Here is a 24,248-nt window from a genome sequence, read left to right as displayed (position 1 = left end):
TTGAATTGAGCCTTACACATTTTCTTTTTTTGGAACAGAAAATTCTCCTTCCTTTCAGGCTAGCACTGTGCTACTTACTTCTTTAAAATTATCTTCTGGGAGGGGCGTCTGAGTGGCTCAGTTGGTTAAGCTTATGACTTCAGCTCAGGTCCTGATCTCAGGGTTTGTTCCAGCCCCATGTCAGGCTCTGTGCCAACAGCTCAGAGCCTGGAGCCTCCTTTGGTTTCTGTGTCTCCATCTCTCTATCCCCTCCCCTGCTCATGCTCTGTCTCTCTCTCTCTCTAAAAAATAAACATTTAAAATAAATAAATAAATAAATAAAATTATCTTCTGGGAGACTTCCTTGGCAAACAGCATTTCTCTCCATCTGGAACTATATCTAGAAATGTATCTAGATCTGCACCCAGCTTCTAGACCTGTTCCCAGGCACTTGTAGTTTTGCCTTTGGGGCTATTTCTGAGTTTGGTGATTATACTGTCTCTTCTGTCACAGTGGAATCTTGCACAGGGCAAGGAATATTTTCTCCCCTTTCTCTAGACCCAACAGTAAGAACAGTGTTGTTCATTCAAAGAGCAATAAGGAAAGTACAGCTCTGGGGCAGGAGAATGCCTGAAACGTGCTCCACTGGTCCCAGTCCAACTATTCCCAAGGGATCTGGGGTGGGGCCAGAAGTAGTGAAATTGGCAGAAGGCCCAACTAGCTCTAGCTGCCTCCAGGGGATCCCTGAAGATGAGACTGGGTCCAGTGTGGGCATAACAGGCTTTCTTGAAGGAGAGATTTATGGTTGGCATAGGAAGGCCAGTTTTTATCTATTGTATTTATGTATGGGGCCTGCCCTGGGAGTGAGGAATAAGAAACTAATTTCTTACTTTAGAATTTCTCATTTTCTCAACCGAGTAGGTGATTCCAGGGAAGCCTGCTAGAGGCAGGATTACCATATACTTACCAACTCCTTTACATGCTTTTTTGTTTGTTTGTTTGTTTGTTTGTTTGTCTAATTTTCTGGGTTTTTTAATTTACTTTTTTATTTTTTTAAATTTACATGCTTTTTTGAGACTGGTGCAAAAATATTGTGAGAGAATCTAAGATTATTTAGGAAGAGAGAAATGGGGAGAAAAACAGATGAAAATAGAAGGAATTAGAAACTGGACAGGGATGAAGACATCATTACTTTGGAAGGGAAGGTAGGAGTAGAAACTGAGAAAGAGGTATCGATCAAGAGACACTTTCTGTTGGAGGATGCCTATGGAGAAAATTGGCAAATAAAAGAGGGTCAGGTGAATTGGAAAATAAAAGAGACAGTAATTCTATGCTACAGGCACCTTTAAGAGTCATGAAAGAATAAGAATATTGTGCGGGATGTGTGTTTTCACACATGAAGGGTATTTATGAGTTAGGTTTGTATTGTGTATTGTGCCATGGAGCAAGATTCCTAAATCAGGAAGGGCTAAGATATGATTATCATACCATCTGGAGGACAGACAGACAGAAGGGTGTGGACAGACAGGCTCTTTTGGGGAGACAGTTGTAGCACCTTCTACAGTCATCTAGATCTTTCTCTTCAAAGAATGGTCCATGGGCCAGCAACGTGGGTGTCACCTGGGAGCTTCATAGAAATGCAGAATCTCAGACCTCAACCCAGAGCGACTAAGTCAGAATGTGTGCTTTTAACAGGCTCCCAAGTGATTTGTATGCTCTTTGGGGTGTGAGAAGCACAGGCCTTAGATAATCGATGATAGGTGTGTGGCCTCAGAGGAGCACTCAGGAAGGTTTGAAAACTTTGGAATTGGGAGCACAAGAGGAGACACCTAGGCCAGGGAAATTTAATTTGGGGAAGAGGGAGAAATGTGGGCCCTGGCTGCCCTCCTGTCTCCTGGCCTCCCACAACAGTCACTGTGCCAGGGTTTGGCACTATGCCCACTTTGGGAAAAGCTCTGCTGTGCCCATGCTGGAGCGTGACTGGACCTCAGGGGCTACTCAGCGGCAAGCATTGCATGGGTCCACTGCTGCCAATTCTGTTACACCACTACTTCATGTGATGGCCTGAAAGGGTCTGTGGAGGTCATATCAGTCATGCCCAGCCTCAGCTTGTACTGTCCCTTAATGAAATGAGTGATAAGGCGATGATAGTGATTGAAGAGACTATGGAGGTTGGGGGAATTGAAATAGGAGTTCTTAACTTACTGTCATAGAAATTAGGATCCTTTCATCTTTCAAAAGTTTAAGGAGAGTCAAGATGATTGTGTAAGTGGCATACCCTGGTAACAACCAAATTAATGCTTTTTAAGGGATCTTTTGATGATTTTTAATGAGTTAATAACAAAATATATGAGAACATAATTCCAGACCCCTGGACTGATAAGCAATGTAATAATGTTACCAGGGGTCATTTGAGAATTTTATTCAGCCTTTGAGGGTCTGTGTACCACATTCGCAATCAGAATGAGTGATAGAGAGACCAATATTGAAGGAAAATAGATTGAGATTGAACATAAGGAAGAATTTTCCGAGATTAGAGGGTAATGGAGGGAGATGGGAGGGTGCAGTATCTTTGGCCGAGGACATGGCTATCTCACTTGGCTTTGGAATACTAAGATGGGCTCCTACCTAGAAACAAGGAAGTCTAAAAAATGAACTATTGAAATTTTTTTATCCCAAGAAATCTTCAGTCAACTCTCAAAATAAAAGGCTGAGGTGGATATGTGGTGTATGTAAGGTGGTGAGGTATGGAGATGATGAGTGGCAGAAGGAAAAAAAAATATTTTTAGAGCATTGAAATCTGCTAACAATTTTATTTAAAAAAAATTTAACGTTTTATTTAGAAACAGGGAGAGACAGAGCATGAACGGGGGAGGGTCAGAGAGAGAGGGAGACACAGAATCTGAAACAGGCTCCAGGTTCTGAGCAGTCAGCACAGAGCCCGACTCGGGGCTCGAACTCACGGACAGTGAGATCGTGACCTGAGCCGAAGTTGGACGCTTAACCGACTGAGCCACCCAGGTGCCCCTGAAATCTGCTAACAATTTTAAAATAGGGCTTGGATTTAGGGGAATAAATTGTATGTTAGGATTGAAATAAGAGCTTTAGGTTTCCATGTACTTCTCTCTCCATGTATTTATCTTGTCTCATTGATGAGATTTAAAAACCTCTTAAGGGAAAAGAAAAACTTTTTTATGTATTACTTCTTTATATCCCCAATGCCCCCAAAATGGTGATGATAGTAATAGCTACCATTTGTTCAGTACTATGCCCTATACGTTTCTCCAAATACTGTACATAATCACCTATTAAATACAGAATTTCTATGAGCGAATATTGTTATGCTCACTTTACTAAAGTTGAAAATAAGGCTCAGAGAGGTTAAGTAATTTGTGCCAAGTGAGTAGTGAAGCTAGGATTTGTATCAAGTTTGGGCAAAGTCTCCTGTTGCCAATCCCTGAGCTATACATAGTCTGCATAGAGTAACAGATCAGTAAGGATAGATGATCATTGAAACTTGATGGCATAGAGATAATTTAAAGGCAGTGGATAATTACAAATAGTGAATAATTAGAAAAAAATTTCTGTTTCTTTTGTGGCATGTAGTCAGACACACACTCAATGAGACATGTAAGATTATATTCAGACATTCTCTTATTCACCTTCACTGTGCACCACCCTGCAGTCAAGAGCTTGGAAAGAGTGCAACTGGGTAAATATATTCATAAAGTACCACAGCCAAAGTCATGTGTGTGTGCCTACTATATGGACATATGTGTTTTAATCTGAATGGAATGTGCACCAAGTAGTAGGTATGTTTTTCTCGGTAGGTCTATACACATGAGGATATTTGTTAGACTTTTTGGGTATGGTATGTACGTGTGTGTGTGTGTGTGTGTACAAATCCTGAAGGAGTTCAATGGGGTATAAAGAACTAGCTGCCTTCCACTCTTGGCCGTGGTTGGTCTTTTTATACCAAACCCTGATATTCACTTTTCATTACTTCTCTAGGAAACATCAATGAGTTTTCTTTCTTGGAAGATTATGGCTAAGATTCTGGGTTACTTGGAGCCCCTATAAATATGCTACAATCAGAAGAGGTTTGCGGAGAAAGAGAAACAGCAGCCGCAAGGCAATCATCTCTTGTCTTTTACTTTCTAGCCTAATTCACAGCTGCCCTTGCATGCACACCACTCGTGAAACCACCTCCTCTCTCCTAGAACCCCTCATGGAAGGTACTAAGAGAAGACATTTTATTTGCTTCTTTGCTTTCAAGTGGGACTCTATTTGAGCCATCTCAGAAATAGGAGAATTAAATATTATACTAATTTAGGAATCTAGAGTTGAGATTGTGAAAAACTGGTCATTTGTGGAACTAATTTCATAAAAAAGCAATGAACTTTGACAGAAGCTGGGATAGTAAGAGGAGCTGAGTGTCTCTGTTTACATCTTTAGAAAACCTGCAGCAAAAGTCCTGGAAATAGAGACAGGATGATCTGCACTTGGTTTAAAAGCAGACAGAGCACAGGAACCCCCTCCCCTACCTTCCAATGCTAGTACCTGGGAGACTTTTTAATGAGGGATTTTTATGACAAACTTTACCTTACATCTGATATTTCACAACATCTCTTTTCCGGAGAAGGATGAAATACAGATATTTATTGACATACAGCATCAGAAGATGAGGAACATTTGCTATAGTGATGGACATAAAAAGGGTTTCTCCCTTTCCCTGGGTATGCAAATTTCCTGACTTAATTTGTGTACTTTATGCTTGTCTGTATTTTGTTCTCTCCTCATTAATGAGATTAAGAAATCATTTCATTAAGAAAGGACTTAGTAGATGGGAGACAGGAGAGGAAAGACATATAGATGGAGACATAATGGGTGCCCTGTACCATTTGAACCCCATACCCCTTCAAGAAGACCAGGTACAAGAGAAGTGGGGATAAATGGAACCTGATATGGGACACAGGTCCTGGCTCCTGTCTTCTGTATTCATAACCTCCAGCTTCTGCAGTTTTACTTTGAATTTCACTGGTCTTTGCCTTTCAGTCTCTCATGTTGAACAGAAATTCAGTATCAAATGATGCCCAAAGTCAAGAAATCCTTCCTAGTAACTGTGTTTTTCCCTTGGAAAAACATGCTCTCAGTATCTGAGTACTGATATCCTACACAGTCATCACAGTCCAGTTTAAATGTTACCTCTGTTCACACCTTCCTGGGTAATCTGTATCAGAAGCAATTTATTTCCTTTGATATCCTCTAATCTTTTGTTTCAGTCTTAACCATAGCTGTCTTTTCCCACACTGTCTTCAGTTGTGGTTACCCTGTGTCTTCCCTTTCTCCCTCACTCAACTGTAAGCTTCTGGGGTGGGAAGACTGTGCCCTGTATATTTTTATATTCTCTCCACAGGGCTTAACACAGAGCTAGAGAACTGTTAAATAACTTTCATTCATGGTATACAGTTGTAGGGAAAGAGGCCATGGGTAGACATGTAGAAGTAGGAGCATTATGAATATTAATTAAAGATATATTGTTAACATAACATGTACCACATGATACTTTCAGGTATAGACCATATTATTAGGAAATTTTTGTCCCACCAGTAAATTTATTCCTATACAAAGTATTTATTTACCATTAATTCTTTTCCTCATTCAAATATAGAGTTTTTCCTAATGAGAAATAGACAAAAAAGAAGACAAATGTTGAAAAAGTACAGAGTGTGATAAACGCCTGAAAAAAACAACAACAACAACAACAACAAGGTCTTATGAAAAGAAATAACAGGGATTTTTCATTATTTTATTTTTATTTTTTTTAAGTTTATTTATTTTGAAAGAGAGAGAGTGAATGGGAAAGGGGCAGAGAGAGAGAGAGAAAGAGAGCAGGAGAGAGAAAGAGAGAGAGAGAGATAAAATCCCAAGCAGACTCTGCACTGTCAGTGCGCAGAGCCCGATGTGGGGCTTGAACTCATGAACAGTGAGATCATGACCTGAGCTGAAACCAAGAGTCAGATGCTTAACCGACTGAGCTACACAGATGCCCAGGAAATTTTTCTTAGATGTTAGGAAAGGCATTTATGGTCTCTGTCATATATTTATCTGTCTGTTTATAATTGACTAATCAGCCCTTAGTACAGTCTGGATCACAGGTGTTTGCTTGGTGCAAAAATGGAAAATACACACCTAAGGATTACAAGTTTGAAAACAACTCTCGCACTTCTTGCACTATTTCTGTGACTTCGGTGATCACTTATGTTTACTTTATATCAACAGAATAGTCCTTTTTGGAATGTATATATGTATATATTTTGTCTGATTATTCACTATAATCAGAAAAGCATTCCCCAACTGCATTTAATCTATCTATGTCTCTTACTAGACATAGGAAACAACATAAGGTCTTATCAATTATTTAAAATGAACTAAGGACCTATCATCTATCTGGAAGCTGAATTCAATACACTAATTAAGAAAGGAGGGTGAATTTTCTGACCAAGTATCACTAGTTTTAAGTCCTCTTGTCTGCTCTGCCATAACTAGGACCAGAGTTTGGTTCAGGCAGTTTTGGGGTTCCTCCTAACAACTTGCTCTCCCCTCCTCCTCCCTATGCCTAAGGTGAAACTTGTGAGGTACTAAGAACTTGGTCCAAGGGGCACCACACAGTCTCTAATATCTGAAAGCAAGAAAAGTGTGGGGGCACCTAGAACAAACAATCCTAAAATTTGTATGGAACACAAAAGACCCCAAATAGCTAAAGCAATCCTGAAAAAAATGGAAGCATCATATTCTGGATTTCAAGTTATTTTACAAAGCTATAATCATCAAGACAGTATGATACTATCAGAAAAACAGACAGATAGATCAATGGCACAGAATAGAAAACACAGAAGTGGGCCCACAACCATATGGGAAATTCATCTTCAACAAAGCAGGAAAGAATATCCAGTGGGAAAAGACAGTATCATCAACAAATGGTGTTAGAAAAACTGGACAGCAACATGCAGAAGAATAGAACTGGACCACTTTCTTACACCATACACAAAAATAAATTCAAAATGGAGGAAAGAACTAAACTTAAGATAGGAAACCATCAAAATCCCAGAATATATAGGCAGTAACCTCTTTGACCTTGGCTACAGCTTCTTACTAGAAATGTTTCCAAAGGCAAGGGAAACAAAGGCAAACATGAACTATTGGAACTTCATCAAGATAAAAAGCTTCTGCACAGCAAAAGAAACAATCAACTGGGGTGCCTGGGTGGCTCAGTCGGTTAAGCATCCAACTTTGGCTCAGGTCATGATCTCACGGTTCGAGAGTTAGGGCCCCGCATCAGGCTATATGCTGACAGCTCAGAGCCTGGAGCCTGCTTTGAATTCTGTGTCTTCCTCTCTCTCTGTTCCTCTCTCTTGCTCTCTCTCTCTCTCTCTCAAAAGTAAATAAAGGTTAAAAAAAAAGAACAATAAAAAAACTGAAAGGCAGTCTATGGAATGAGAGAAATATGCAAATGACATATCTGATAAAGAGTTAGTATCCAAAATCTATAAACAACTTATCAAACTCAATACCCAAAAAACAAGCAACCCAGTTAAGAAATGGACACAAGACATGAATAGATACTTTTCCAAAGAAGACACCCAGATGGATAACAGACACATGAAAAGATGCTCAACATCACTCATTATCAGGGAAATGCAGATCAAAAGAACCATGAGATACCACCTCACACAGGTCAGAATGGCTAAAAGAAACAATAAGTGTTAGCAAGGAGTGGAGAAAGGGGAACATTCTTGCACTGCTGGTGGGAATGCAAACTGGTGCAGCCACTCTGGAGAACAGTAGAGAGGTTCCTCAAAAAACTGAAAGTAGAACTACCCTGTCCTTAAGCAATTGCACTATTAGTTATTTACCCAAAGGATACAAAAATATAGATTCAAAGGCCTACATGCACCCTGATGTTTATAGCAGCATCATCAACAATGGCCAGACTATGGAGAGAGTCCAAATGTTCATCAACTAATGAATGGATAAAGAGATGTGGTATATATATATATATATATATATATATACACACACACACACACACATATATACATATACACATATATACACATACACACATATATACATATACACAGGTATACACACACACACACATATACATATAAAATGGAATATAACTCAGCCATCAAAAAGAATAAAATCTTGTCATTTGGAATGATGTGGATGGAGCTCGAATGCATTATGCTAAGTGAAATATGTCAATCAGAGAGAGAAAAATACCATATGATTTCACTCATATATGGAACTTAAGAAACAAAACAGATGAACATATGGGAAGGGGGTGGTGGGAAAGAAGAGAGGTAAACCAACCACAAGATACTCTTAATGATAGAGAACAAACTGTAAGTTGACGGAAGGAGATGTTTAGTAGATGGGTGATGGTATTAAGGAGGGCATTTGTTGGGGTGAGCACTGAGTGTTGTATGTAAGTGATAAATCACTAAATTCTACTCCTGAAACCAATATTGCACTGTATATTAACTAAAATTTAAATTAAAAAAAAAGTACATGGGGGTGAGGGGCAGTTAGTAAGAGCTAAAGATGGATCTGGAAGAAGGACATGGAGAGAGGTGACAGGGTACCTAGAGAGCCACTGTCTTTGGGGTTGGGAAAGAGGTGGAACTCTGTGCTCCAGCCTATTTGCTCAGCACAGGTAATACCCACGAAGCCACCCCCAACACCACAAACTTCCCACTGTGAAAGGAATTTGCACTACCTCCATGCTCTCACTCTCCTAGTGGTTTACTGACTAGGGGTGGCCCAGCTGGGAGAGTTTGTACTCTGCTAGCAGAAGTCAAGCCGAGAGACTGTGTCCTGAGCCTGTGCCTGATCCTGAGAATCTGAACTACAGGTGCCCAGCAGCTTACACTTAGTGTCCTTGCATACCGGTTTGGGCTGTGATTCAGAAGCATAAACATGTCTCTGATTCCAAGGTTTTATTTTACTGTCACTACACCTGAATGTAGTTTTTCCATGTAGATTTGATAAAGAGAAGACAGAAAGAAAGAAAGAAAAAAAGAAAGAAGAAAGAACGAAAGAAAGAAATCAAAACAAAGTAAAGAAGATGGATTACCAAGAGAAGATTGGCAAACTGTCTAAACACAGACCAGAGTTCTCACAGGACAGAGCGGTCTCAGAATAAATGAACTGCCTCAAAGTTTTCACTATTCATTCCTGAGAGAAATTTGGCATAGGGACAGTTTTTAAACTCTTATGCTTTAAGCAATATTATCTTTCCCCACCTTTTGCTTAGCAATCCAAGATTGTATATTTTGGGAGCACATTATTCATGACATATTAAAGCAAAGCAATACTAGTGAATTATTCACTGAGAAGTTATTTCCATTTACAATTTTGACCTCAGCTAAAATTCCCAGTATTATAGCAAGTTTCTTGCCATTTTGTCAAAATAAATGAACATTCCTCACAAGTTTCCAGTAAATAGCATGTGTGAAGGCTGAATTAAATATTCCCAATCTTAATTTAACTGCTACTACCATTTTGTAATATTCATTTGTTTTAAGAAATGACTAATTTTTTAAGAAATGTTTTTTACTATATTCTCATTATTCACTATTTTTCATTATTTTGCTATTTACTATTGCATTTACTGTCTCAAATGATATTTTCCCTTGGGGTTGTATTATAATATTAAGAAGGTACAATTTCTCTAAATGGCTCACTCTAAAACTGGTAATTACAACCCCCCTTTAATTCTTTAAATTCTGGAAATAGCCATTTTATATAAATGGGAAAACCTACCATGTAATTATTGATATTTACTGATACCCTAATAATTATTGTGCTTTGAAAATAGTAGGCAATTCAATAGTGATTCTAATTCCCATTTCTAGCTTAGACAACCAAACAAAACATTTCTGGGAGGAGGAACTAGTACTTTCAGCCCATTGTTTATTTCTGTAGCTTCTTATTTTCACATGATCTCACACCGCTCTAACTACATTGAACTACACTGGCAGACCCCAGGATATGGTATGTTCTTTCTTAACATTTGCACATAACTTTTTCTGTGAGGCTTTTCCTCCAACTAATTTCCCCTAGCTAAATCCTCACAGACCTTTGGTTTCAACAAGCCATCACCTCCCCTAAGAATCTTTATTGAATGTCCTTAAGACTGACCTAGGTGTCCTTTCTATATGTTTCAGTAACACCTTGTCATTCCCTGGATTTAGACTTATGTCAACCTGTCCCCCACCTCCAACCCATAAACTCCTTAATCTCAAGGATTATTACTAGCTTCCCTTTGTATCCCCAGTCTCCAGTTAGTAATGAGTGCTTAATGTAAATGCCCTGAATGAATTAGCAACTAGGTGGATCATGAGACTACCTGGAAGTCCCCTAAATACCTTTCATTCATTTTCCAGGGTCAAGATCTTCCTGTATATTATGAAAGCTAGTTTCCCTTTAGGAAAGGCAAAGTGAAGAACAGACTGGAACTCAAGCTCCCAGAGGAAATGAGGAAAGGTCATTAATTGAATTATTGTTTAATTATCTTGATGTCTAACTAATTTCCATTTTAGTGTGTAAGGCAACATTTTAACATCAGTTATAGTGAAGATAAGAAAAATTCAGATTGTTTTCTGATAAATAAAATATTTCTCACAGCTAGTTATTATACTAAGGGAAAAGAAAGAACAACAGTTTGTATTTATACTTTTTGTTTATTAAAATTTCTTGTAGTTCCCATAAAATGCAGGTATAAAAAATAAAGCACATTTTCTTGCAAAAGAAAAGGAAGACTAAATTATGGTATCAAACAGATGTGGATAATTTATTTTAGTTATAAAATACTGACATTAGAAATAGGTTGTATCAAAGAATTTTATCTGTTTTAAAAAGAAAAAAATATTTTGTTTCAAAAAATACTGCAAATACTGCATCATCTTACCCATTAATTTTTTTTAAGTTCACATTAACCTGAGATAGATTTATATGAAAATTTTAGAAAATTTCTCCTTTTTAATGTTGAAAATATTTTCAGGTTTACTTTAGAATTCCAGCTGTCAAAATGATCTTCAATTAAATCATATTTGGTAGCAACAATGATTGACATTGAACATGTCAACTCAAACACATCAAGCTAAAAGTGAGAGAAAATTTGCATCTTGTCCTTAGACTTGGAAGACATAAATTCCACCAATTTGTAGTTTGGTTCAGGTGAGGTCATTTATTGTATGGGTCACATTTTTAAGAAGAGCTATTTAAAAAACATTTTGTATGACACCAAAAGCCACACGACCCTTCTATGCCAGCACCTCCAGTGTTGGGGACTAGGAAAGAGAAGGGGGTTGGAGTGGGCGATGGCATTTCAGGAGCCAAAGGGAATAAGGGGTGCCAGTGGAAAGAACTCTAAGAGGAGTTTCCTGAATTCAGAAATTCATGGGTTCTTGCTGGAGCCAAAGACTCCCCCAGCCTGGGAAGCCCCAGGACCCAGGGCCAGATCTAAAGGGAGAGCCATTGTCTGCCACCTTCTTGTGGATGCAGAGCTCTTCCCACATCACTGCTGACAAGGTTCTGCTCAAGCCCATAGCATAGTGGTCCTTCCCCGCTAGTGGAAATTGCACATTTCAGGTGAAATGATGTTTGTTTCTCCTACCTCATCTTTCTCGCCATCTCACCTGGTTTCTGGAGCCACTCGTGACCTCCTAAGGCTGGGAGTCTTCTTGAGATTTCACCCTCTTTGCCATTACCTGACATTTTAAGTTCTGCTTTGGGGGATATGCAGTGGAGACAAGGGCTGAGATCAAGATATTGACCCAAAAGAGCAATTTCTCTTTCTCCTTGGGTTCCATCTACAACCTTAGATACCCTTTGGAAACTACCTGGGAGTTTTCAAACACAGACAGCAGGGGCTAATGGCATTCCTGGAGAAAATAGATCTGGAGTAGAACAGGCATTATTCATCTAGGCTTCTGCAAATTTGCAGATAAACTCAGTTCATCAACCTCAGCAGTGAGATCGATTGGCATGAGCCAGGAGGTTAGAGACAGGGATGATGGAGGGAAAAGGCATATTTGAAAAATGCTGACAGGACTTATCTACTAGCTCTGTAATCCCTCCCACCCACCAGGCTGCCCTTGGCCCTCCCCTTCTACTACTCAATGCTCATTAGTGACTTCCTGACTTTGGGGAGACACCCATGGGGTCAAGTTGCATTGAGTGGGCAAGAAGAGGGGAGGTGGAGGGTGGGCACCAAGTAAAGGAGGCAAGAGGAGGGGATTGACTGAGATTTTAGCTGGGGACCTATGGTCACTGGGGTGCTTGAAAGTTTGGCAGGGGAAACTGTACTGGCAGCAGATACTAATTGCTGGGGGTGAGTGAGCAAGTGTGGGGAGGGGAGGGAATATTGAAAGAGACTGGGTTCCACTGCTTTAGTTTTGAGAGACCTGGTGAAATAAAATCCAATGACTTTATTTGAGAACTTCCTATGTATAAGAAGGATTATAGGTGCCGAGAGGGAATAAAAGATGGACACACATAATTTCTGATCCCTTTCCTATCTCTTCCCTAGACTGGTTGCCCATGTGTTCCTATCTGAGGGGTGCAAGGAGCCCATGGCCAATTGTTGTCCAGGGTGCAGAGGCAAAGATTACAGGCTTTCTGTATTCACACCCCACTCCCCTCCAGCAAAGCACCACCAGTGGGCCTCCTGCCTCTCCTCACTTCTCTTCTTACAGAATGCTCCAGACACATTGATACCAAGTAAAAGGGGACTTATAGTGCCCTTCCAGAATTTCCAGTGAATCCCAATTGATGGACTGGGGGAGGGGGGAGGACAAAACCTCAAGAAATGACCAGCCATCATGGCAGGAAGGGAGGCAACCCACATCTGGAGTCCTAGAGAATGTGCTGTGAGGAGAGTGCTTCAGTCAGAGCCTAAGCTACAGGCTAACCTGCCAACCAGCCATCTTCCACTCAAAGTGCTGCCGGAAAAGTCCCCTTCCCACCCTCCATGCCAGCCTACACTTGTAACCACAGGGTGGCAGGGGGAGGCAGAAGGAAGAATGGATACAGGGACAGAAATGTCCAGTAAATTCAAGCCAAGACTGACAGATGGGGTCAATAAGGCGAGCCAGTCTTAGCACCCTGTAGAGTCCAATAGATCAAGACACAGAGTCAACAGAGACAGTGGGCAGTGGAACATACAGGGAGACAGACCCAGAGACAAAAGAGAGGAAAAAGAGGAATATCCAGAGAGCAGAGTGAAAGATCCAAGACAGATACAAAGTGACACCCAGAGACCAGAGATATTAGAGACAGACACTGTCTCAGAGACAAAAGTTGGACCCCGGCTCAGGGGGTCTGAAAGCCATACACCCAGAGCCAAAGACAGATCCATCAACATGAGGCCAGGGCTGAGGAAATAGCCAGGGAAGTGCACACAGAGAGGGAGGGAAAGGCAGACAGAGAAGGAAAGGGAGGTGGTGGGGACCACAGGGGGAGGCAGTGAGAAGGGACTGATAGAGGTTGCAAAAGGTGGGATGCAGAATCTGAGTCAAGGATTCTGCTGACCTCTCAGAGATAATTTAGGGTATAGGGGACCTATCTGGGATGTAATTTCGGGTATAAGGGGGGATTTCAACACTGTCAGGTAGAGGCAGTAATGCCCCTTTTTCCTGAGACTAATGGCTTCTTGGGTCCATCATTTGTGTATTCAGACCATACTCTAAGTAGGCTACATCTTCTCCATCTCTGATAAGTCTTGCTTCTGTTTGAAGATTAGTGTTATGGGAAGGAGGAGGTACCTTCCTTTGGTCACTATTCCAGGGTCTTGGAAGCTCTACGTTTTGAATGCCTAGAGCAGGAAGCTCTCTAGGCAAGGACTGTATCTTTTTCTTTATTCCTCCAGCACCATGCTCAATGCATATTCAGTTAGAATGTGCTATGAATACTGAGAGATTGTCTCAGGAAATTTCTCCTGGTGAAGCTTAAGCCAATTCTCTTTTAGTTTTATTCATACAGTGATGGGAAACATGGGTGAGGCAGTAGAATAAATGGTGTTGGTAGAGGAACATAGCAGGAGATTTTGGAAGAGATGGCTGGGGAGGGTGCTTCTATCCTTGTTTAAAGGACTCCTGAGTGTTCTCTTTAGCTGGATATGGAACTGGCCTCCAAATCACCACAGGCTGACTCCAAGTGGCTCCCCACACTTTCCTCCTGCCAACCAGGACCTCCTCCATACCCAGGACCCCAGGAAGCTTTCTTACTTCTAAATTCACATTTTGCTGTCACAAAATCCTGAACAAAGTCCCATTTAAGTCCTCACTCCACCAACTCACCCAGACAGGATCCCACTAGTCTTCCATTGCCCACCTCCAGCTTTCCTCCAGGATTCCAGCTAAGCCACCTCCATCATCTCCAACCCTTTCCTTGCCCTGGCCTGAGCAAGATAGGAACCCCAGAAGCCACACCTCCCTAGGGTCCTGCCTCCCCAGGGCCCCACCTCCTGAGGGCCCCAACTGTCTGCCACTCTCTAAGCTCCACTCCAACTCCTGACTCTGCTTGGCCAACCTCCTTACCTGTCCCTGGGTTTGACTTGCACTTTCTACTCAGGTCTCTCTCCTCTGAGGTAGGAAAAGACCATGGGTAAGTGAGTTCTCCTTTTTGAGGTTGGAAATAAAACTGAGACAGAGCCAGAGAGGAAGAAGGCTGGGCACGATGTGCACCTGGATGTCCAAGCCCTGTAGGATTTGAACAGGAGGTATTTCATGGCACCATAAATAGACTGTGGATTGGGGTTGCAGACCAGAGGCCCTGCAAGTTGGGAAGGGCAGGTAGGTTTGCAAGGGTCACAGTAATTTGGTCCTCCACACCAGAGAAATTATCAGCTCTGTTGAGGAAAATATGAAGCAGGGGAGGTTATTCCTTGGCACTTCTCCTCCAGCATCCTTCCCACCTCTTTTCCCTGCCCTCCTTCCTGGCCTTTCCTTATTGGCCCAATACAGAATTTGCTTTATTCATCTTTGTCTTTCCCACAGTGTTCAGCACATAGTGTGCTTAGACATGTTCTTTGAATTAAGGAAGATTCTTCCACCTGGCTTTGCTTCCTCTTTCATGTTTTGCCACACTTTCTCACTGGAGATTCTGAAAGTGTGTCACATCTTAGGGAGGACATTGGTGTGGAATCTGCAAAATAGCAGGTCCAGTTTGATAACGTGGCGTCCCCACCATCAGAAAGAATTTGAGGGTCTTCTTTCTCCATGCTCAAGGAGCTAGATATCTATTTTTACAGCTGCTGAAGGTATCTCCTTGCTTTTCTTATCAAATTTTAAAAAGTTGTGGTGGGGATTGATTAGAGTCTAGTTCAAGCTGTAGAAAAAGATTATCAAATTCCTCGGAGTGTGGCTGCCTAGTGGTCTTTAGAAACACTGGGTCTGCAAGAGGCAGTTTGCTGTTATCACAAAATATATTTGTAACTCTTTAAATTTAAAGGTCCTTGGAGTGTTAAACTGTTCTCCACCCTCTTCCCTTCCCCACCGCCATGTATACTGTGGGCTGTACCCCAATACTAGAAGCCCAGACAACACTTATCCATGCATGACACCTGTTTTATTGATTATATATGGCAAATGTTTATTCCTAAATTGTCTTTATCTTGCCCTCTAGCAGTTCTTGGGTAACTTCTCTACATTTTCAATTGACAAACGTTACATGCTTCCGGAAGATAGATTCATTGTAACCTTAATTTAAGCAAAATTATGTGGAAAGGACAATTTCTTTCACTAAGTATATCCTGAATTAATAAATATGAGCTGGGATTGTATTCTTTTGATTTATCGGCATCCCTTTTTTCTTTCAGTATCATAGAAATTGCAAAGCAGAGTAGGGATTAGAAATAATGAGGGGAGAAGGATAATGATTGTCCCTTAAAAAGTGGTGATTGAAGCTCTTTGTGGTAGATTATGTTGCCTGATTTGGAGTAGGGCAGATGGGTCTTGGTGGAGAAGTCATATGGACCTATATTTGGATAAGAAATCAGGACTTTGAAGCATGATACAGCTTTCAAATGACTTAGATGATCTGGTGTCTTTCCTGCAAGAAAACAAAATGAAACAGTTAACTTTCAAGGGGAACAGGTGGTAGTGTAGAGCATCTACCTAGAGTCTATAGAGGAAAAAGAGCACAGTCTGGTGAGAGTGAACAGAGAAAAATACAGCCTGGTACTTACACAGGAAACAGAAGGACACATTTAAAGATATGAAAGATGATAACCAGCGACATAGTTGGACTTTCCTAAGCCACCTTGTGTGCAGTGTAGTACTCTGGGTGTGTGTTGGGAGAAGGTCCATGGAAGATGGAGCCGTAGGCTCTGACCTCGCACAACTGCTAGACTAAAAGTGGAGACAGGGTATTGGTGATACATGGGACCAATGGATGGACTTATAGATTCTCTTTTTACAAGGCAAGGAAGGATTTTGGGGGGAAAGAAGCATAGCTCTTTATCAAAACTTCTTGGAAAAAAATATGAGAAAATCAGTGTTTACTGTAGACAAAAACTATACAATATTGCAGTTGTAGTTTGGAAAATAATGTAGTGAGACACTTGGACTTCCTTCTAGTGCTTTGTCCTGAGGACTTTTATTAGGTATTCTGTTTGACAGGATTCAGGGTTGAGAAAAGGCAGTAGAGAATCATAGGGGAATATAGAGAAGTAATTGATTTTCACTGTTGACATCGATGTATATCACTTTCTAATCCCTTAATGGCACACATTTCCTGACTTTCTGTTTATCATTTGAAAAATCTAATTCTGATTCTTCCTGGTAGCCCAACTAGTTTCGGAATAACTCTAGAAGCAGAAGTTCAGATTTTTCTGATTTGTCAAGTTGACCATCTTGTTTTAGTGTGATAGAAATATTAGGAATTTCCAAAACTGGATTATGACTGAAACTAAACCTGTCAATGTGTCAAATCATGAATGAGGAATGTTGCATTTAACTGTGTCTTCTCTAGAGTTATCCAAAAGGGACTAAAAAAAGTACCTTGTTCACAAACATCCCAGAATAATACTACATAATACGGAGTCTATACAGCCTCTAGAGAAGCTCTGGCTATCTGCTTGTTTACCTAAATAATGGTGCAATGATACTAGTAAAGTATGTGTATGTAACAGGGACTTCTTGGTATTGTAAGAAGGAAGCAAACATGTTTTGGTCTACATCTACATAAATTTTGGTGTATATTTGGCTGGATGGATATGGTTTACATACAACTGGTGTGAAGCATGTTAGTTTGCATCAGGATGGGTTTTCAGTGACTTGGAATTCAGCCTCTGCCAGACTGGAATGGGATTTGAGAGGTGCAAGCTGGGGTTGTAGAGTAAGTAGGTAGGTGAGTTGGAGGAGGTGGATGTGTTTCCTCTTGGTGTAACGAGCAGAATGTTTGGAGGCTGCCATGCTTTCAAGTTTAAGACTTGGTTGCACCTAGTAATATTTACTTGAAGAATTAGGGTTTCCAGCCTCACTGAGAAAAGATGAAGCCAATTCTAATCTAAGTAGTTTTTATTTTAGAAAGGGAGACAAAGGCTTCTTCCCAGTAACTTGAAAACAGAATATAGTACAAAGTAAGATCACAGGTGGGAGGATGCCTGGTAAGTGATCCATTTGATGAGGTTGTTCTCAGAAGACTCCTGGGAATAAGTTTGGATATTTATTTTCTTTAGTATGAGCTGAATTTGGTTACATCAGCTTTCTTTTCAACCTTTCAAGGAAGCTATCTGTCATATACTTCTCTTTTCCTAGGCGAGAAGATACAATTTTATTACTACTGCAATGGTTTCTCTCTCTTTTCCTTTTCTGCACAAAGACTGGGAATTATTATCATTCATATTATCATCATTATTATCACATCCTAGTATCTAGATCTGTATTAATATCTTTTGCAATTATTTAACTGGATCTGTCTAGTTGGGCAAACTGGATTTACTTGTTCATATAGTCATGGGGTTTATTTTGTGTTTTTGGTGGGAGGCATGAAAGGACGGCCTAAAAGAGACTCTATTTATTGGATTATGGCCCAAGCAGAAGATGTAGCTTGAAATGATGTTTTCCTAGGAAACAGTTATACATAATGCCAAGATGGGGTAATTCTCCCCTGTTCCATGTGGCCTTCCCAGGCTGACCCAGAGTGTACAGAAGATACTCACTAGTTTTGCCAACACCAGAAAATGAGGTTATTACTATTGTTATCTTCATCAACTACAAAGCTATCTGGAATCTTGACATGCTTTTGCCGTGACTCATTTCTGAGTAGGAATACCCTTCCTGGTTAATAATTTATGTATCTTTTACTTATCTTGGCAAGTGGAGAAGTGTTTATGAAATTCTCTTAACTGTAAATTCCCAGAGAGGAGAATTCTCTATTTGCTACCATTGTCTTACAGTGTGTGTAACTGAGTGTGTGATGATTTTGGGATAATGGTGGTACTGTTGATAATTTAGGAGAATAAAAATGTTGCTTTTTCTTGAGTTATTTTGCACAAAGAATCAGTGTGGTGCCTGAAGTTTCTAATTTGGAATTTTCCTTTGTTAACATTTATATTTAGTTGAATCTGACGTTGAATAGATTCAATCCAGTCTTTCTCACTTAGAAACTTTTTGTGGTTTCTACTTGAGGGACAATCCAATTTCTCACTTTAGATCCAACCCGAAGTTGATACCAATCTGGGTAGTTATTTATAGAGAGTACAGAAAAAATGGTAGCCAATGCAGATTTTTTTTTCCTGGGAGATTACAAGGACATTTTACGGATACTTCCCTATCCTTCTGAAACAAGTGCAATCTTATTCTACACACCATTCAATCATTTGACTATTGTCCCACTCCTCCCTTCTGAAGGCCAACCTTAGTTTTTACAGTTTGAGTATCATGTCATGTTGCTTAATGACAAAGCATTGGGGGAATTATTTTCTAAATAATGTAAAGCAGTGAAAATAATAAAAATCCATGTTGTCTGTTCAGTTGTCACACATCAAGATGATAACAGTGGATTAATCATAAATATGACAGACATTGTACTTCATCTCAGCTGACTTAGGTTACTGCCTTTGTACTTTCACTGTGTTGTGGTGAAAGACTTGGACCTTAGTTCTTGTGTCAGATCTCTGACATCACCAAACTGGGCTGTAGATGCTGAGGTACTTCTTGGCTATCACCCATTAACTCCTTGCACCTCAGACTTCAGTTGGGGTAGGAAAGGGAAGCTGCAAGCATCATCAGGCAGAAGCTCTGCTCATGGGAACGACCTCACCACCACCCTGACTGTATATTCTTGTGCAAAGTTCTAGGTTAGTGAGTTATACCACTGGGCATTAATGAAGGGGTGAAGGGGTGAGGGTAGAGCAGAGGGCAGGGAGAGCATACTGGTGAGATTAGATATCTTTCTGTAGGTGTGCCCAGTGAAGCTCAGGGAAGGAGGGTCATGGTGAAAAAAATTTGGAAAGAATGTGTTCTAAGTAAGGAGGGAAAGTCCATGTGAGGACTATGTTAATGCCAGCAAAATGTGCATTTGTAGGGAATTATTTGTCCTGTTCAAGCTGGAGACACAGAAAAAGTTATTAGTAGGAGTAAATTGTAAAACAACAGTGAAAAAGATTTAGAAATACAATCTTATAATATTATAAGTTTGGATTTAGTAGAGAGCAGAAAAATGCAAGTTTGGTTGGAAGTGTGTGTGTGTGTGTGTGTGTGTGTGTGTGTGTGTTTAAGACTTGAGAAAAATGTCTTTTTCCAGAAGGAGGGTAGAGAGAACTCACACTTCAGTTATCTGGTGCATGTACTGATCAGGAAGAATGTGATTTAGGGTTTTGTTCTACTTTAAGGACAGTACTCTGATGGCTACTGGGTGAATCTGAGTGAGAGCTGAGAGGATATCATTGTTTAGAGTTACTAATTTTATGGACCAGGAGGGTGGACCAGGGAGTATGGCAGGAGGCTGGCCCTGGATATGAAGTATTTGTAAACCATAAGAATCTACTAGGTAGGGATCTAGTGTAGACAAAGTGCCAAGTGTCTAAGTGATTTCCTGTCAGCTTAATTGAATTGAGGGCTAGGTTAGTGATCCCCAAATATATGAAACCAATGATTTCAGTTAAAATCTTACATTCATTATTCATTTTTATTCAATATCCATGATTAAACCTAGGATCCTTGGAGGCTGCTCTGTCATTCCCCTGTTTCTGGACATATTTGGATTTTCCTCCTTCTGAAACTAAAATAGAAAGACAAACCTTTATCTTCTTTGTTGATCTTCCTATGCTAATACCATGTACATAATACCCATTATTCCTTATCTCATGCCCATAATAACTTTAAAAAATAGTGAGGAGATCCAAAAATATACAAAGAGTGTGTACCAATGCCTGATGCCTTTGTGCTCATGTTCGACATTGCTCTAGGTGCTGTGAGCTCAGAGCTGGTCACAGACATGGGTTACATTAGGGAACACTAATGCCCATTTTTATATTATACTAGGTCAGGTCTCTGGTTGTCAACAATAACCAAGACAGAATAATCAATCTGATATCGCTGAAGTCATTTTTTTCCAGCACCACCCTGACATTTCAGGTCTGGAATCGAGTTAATCACATTTTAGAGTTACTGGCAAACTGACATTTTTCTAGTACTGGTTCTTCTGGTTTAAGGATGAAGAGGAGATTGCCATTATCTGACAAATATTTACATTTTGCTCCCCTTTGGCAGCCAAATCTGGGAGCAAATGGCCAAGTGAATTAGAAAGAATAAAACGATGTTTTGTTAAACCATCTCCTGGAACCATCTGTCTTCCTACCCTCCTTTATCCCATTTGGGACAGTCCTGTTTTACAGATGTTTCCCAATGGTGTATGCTGGTGTATGCTGGCCATCAATGATAGCTGAGGTTTGGGAAGGCCAAGACTGGTGGTGTTAGGTTGTCAGGGAAATTGCAACCATCTTTCTGCCATTGGGCTCCCATTTTAGAAAATGTCCACTCGCCACCCCCATCTTCCTTTGCACAATGAGAACCAAGGTTTCATTTTCTTCTCTAGCACTCCCTAAGTGAACTGAAGGTGGTTTATTTCTTATTAAGAATGAGGTTGTAACTAGAAAATATTTGGAATAGAATGATCAAAGAATAGGATGATTGAAGAAATCTCAGGAGAGTGACTTATATTTGGCCTCTAGAGATATATTACCTATATTTCCACTAAAAGCCAAGCAAAAGGGAATGGACTAATGTTGTGGGCAGGAATTACAACTAGCTGTAAAATCGTCTCTAGGAAACTACTGAATTAGGTATAGGGATGCTTCAGAATCTTTCTTGGCATCTACAAGGATGGCCTGAAGACATTTTTACCCTAGATTAGGTTTGATTTTAGCAGGACATGGTTTAGATGGAGCTTTCAGGTTTAATGATCTCAGTGCTTCTAACTCTGGCCCATCAACATCTACTTGGGAAGAAAGTGGATACATCAGCATAGGGTGACCTGGGCACAAAGATAAGAACTGGCTCAAATACTCCTTTACTAACCATGTCAGTCTTGACTCTTTGTGGAGGTAGGGTGCTGCAAGAGAAAAATTATGGTCTTTGAAGTAACAAAGAACCAAATTCAAATTCAAGCTTTTCTACATACTGGGTATGTGAGCCTGGGACTGTTGCCCAACCTCTCAGTCTGTAAGGTGGAATAATAATTATTATTTCATTGGGTTGTTATGAGGATTAAATAAAATAGCATATGTGCATTACTTGCAGCTCAACAAAAACTGGGTCTCTTTGGTCCCCCTCAATGTTTCCCTAAATCTTGTACATATACCTGGTACTCCTATTTTCCAGATACCATTTTTCTCTGCTTCCTGAACCTGTACGTGTTTCCCAATGACTCTAGATTTGAAGTCTAGGGCCCTGGTTTATTCGTTTGTTTTCATCCCACAAAATGGCAGTAAGGATATGGAATTTTTAAAACTGTGCTAACATGAGCCATTTTTGGTGCTCCAGGCATTTTTACTGCTGACAATTTTGGTTATAAATAAAAACCAAGAGAGTTCTATCTTCCCACCCACTCCTCTGATCTAAAGTTCCTGATTTGGGGCTGGATCATTCAGGGTGGGATTCAGCTCCAGTCAAGTGTAATGTCAAGCTTCTTTATAAAGGGCATTCAGGGAAAAATAATGAGGATATCTTTTCTCTTTCCAAAAAAAAAAAAAAATCCTACTTCTTGGAGTCTTAAGATGTAATAGTCAATCAACATACCTATATATTCATTTTCTATGTCTTAAATGTCTCTTTTGGTTGCTTGGTACAAATATGAGCAGATCCTTGTCTGAGTAGTGAGAATTGGAGGTAGGAGTGTGGAATTCAGAAGGAGGAAATGTATGGATCCTGTCCCTTCTGGAAGATTTTAGACATTAAAGGAATTTAAATGACAAACCCAGGATACCAGCTAGCAGAAAGGGAAAATTAGTTTCAGCTAAGTGTCAGGATGGGCACTAAGTTCTGGCAGGCAGATAGGAAGGGTTTGGAGATGGGGACCAGTCAGGATGGCTTAGGACTGTGGGTGGAAAGGTTGTAAAATAGAGTTGGGAAGAGCCAGAAGGTCAAGACTGGACAGAAAGGAGTGAGGAGGGTATCCTTGGCAGGGAAGGTACTTACTCAGGCCAGAGGCTCATCCCAGGAAGGGTAAGTCAGGATGTGAGAAGCTGAGTTAGGAAAGGGGTCTGAAGGAAGGGGGAGAATTAGGGTGGGATTCTGACAGCTGGGTCAGATGGTCTGGACTGAATATGAACTATTGGAATAATTGCAGATTATTTCACAGAGAAAGGGCATTTTTGGACATGGCATTTGAGGATGATGTTTCTCTGTGTTGTTATAAACTTGATTTGTGGTAGGCTCTTTCAGGATTCCCAGTCATGGATTTGCCTTCTCTTCTGTAAGTTTGCTTGTTCATCTGTTTGTTCTGCCTGCTTCTGTTGGAGTCATAAAATGTGATTATTTAATTCCCAGATGTTTTGTTCTTTGGGTTGGTTCTCTGGTATCTTCATATTTTGTCTGTAGCCCACTGTCCCTCATCTTCAGTAAAAGTGAAAAAGCACAAGGACCACCCTGCACAACAAAGTTGAGGGGAACAGAAATTATCAAAAGCCTTACCCCTCTCCCACCCTACCATTCAGGTGGTCCTCCTCTGGGATTCTGGCTCATGGTCCACTGATGGACTTCAGGAGAGTGTAGGACATTATTTCAGGGTGGCCAACATCAGAGGGCTCTGTGATTCAACAAATGTTAAGAACCACTGTTGTGTCTTTCTTGGGAGGTAGGTGACGGTGGATGGTTCCCCAGAGAGACAAACATGGTACAAACATCCTTAGTGCTCAGTAATGAGCCTCCAGAGACAGATGAAGGAGATGAAGGAGAAAGAGGATTTGGGAAAATGGAAATGGGTTCAGAAGGAACTGGTGGGAGGGGTGCCCCATCTTCCCTTGTTCTCCAGCCTCTTTCTAGCAGGCATTCCTTCTCTGTATTCTCTATACCTGATAATTACAGATTTTGATCCTCCTTCAGTATAAATCTGTTGAGTGCCTGCCATTTATCAGGTTCTGAACCAGTTCCTCTCACAACATCACCTCATGCAATTCCTTTGTTGAACCTGAAGTGCACAGTGTGGAGTCCACCCTTCCTCAGTCATGGCTGTTTGCACCATTGCTTTCTGTAAGGCCCTGTATCAATGCATGTTATCTCCCCTTTCATCTGGATCTCTATTATCATTTCCCACCTTTAGTGAAGGCACTTGCTTTAGTGTATTTAACAAATACTGTTCTGGTCCATGCTCTACATGTGCATTTAGATACATTCATCCACTCAACACACAATATTGACTATGTGTCAGGTACAGTTGTAGATGCATGGAATATAGCCAGAAGCAAAAAAAAAATGTGTTTCATGGGGCTTATATTCTTTTAGAGTGAAACATCATGGCCAAATAACTAAAACATATACTACCTTAAATTGTGATAAGTGCTGGGAGGGGGGAAGGACAGAGGAATAAGATATGTTGTGGGTAGTTGGGGGGATTGAATTTTTTATGGAGTAATTGATGAAAGCTGAGCTATACGTATGCTATGTCATCAAATGCAGTAAGGAAGCATCCATGTGGATATCTGTCCCAAGTGGTACAGTTATAGGGGACAGCCAATACAAAAGCCCTGATGT

The 24,248-nt window shown here is 40.5% G+C and overlaps 1 protein-coding gene across 3 annotated transcripts in view; it reads left to right on the top strand.

Annotated features, from left to right (window-relative positions):
• Nucleotides 1-14,607: 14,607 nt before the first annotated feature.
• The window catches only part of LOC102972188 (cationic amino acid transporter 3-like), a 29,519-nt gene continuing 19,878 nt past the window's right edge, over nucleotides 14,608-24,248 (top strand). For 2 of the 3 annotated variants that reach the window (XM_042991900.1, XM_042991902.1), the window contains exon 1: nucleotides 22,885-22,971. The gene's annotated coding sequence lies outside the window, so the exon portion shown is untranslated. Of the gene's footprint in view, nucleotides 14,656-22,884; nucleotides 22,972-24,248 lie in introns of those variants that run through there. The other variant, XM_042991901.1, reaches the window with a different exon arrangement.

The sequence above is a fragment of the Panthera tigris genome, chromosome B4 (genome assembly GCF_018350195.1).
Source record: "Panthera tigris isolate Pti1 chromosome B4, P.tigris_Pti1_mat1.1, whole genome shotgun sequence".
Lineage (NCBI taxonomy): Eukaryota > Metazoa > Chordata > Mammalia > Carnivora > Felidae > Panthera > Panthera tigris.
The sequence above is the reverse complement of the archived record's forward strand: the minus strand, read 5'-3'. Positions and strand labels throughout refer to the sequence as shown.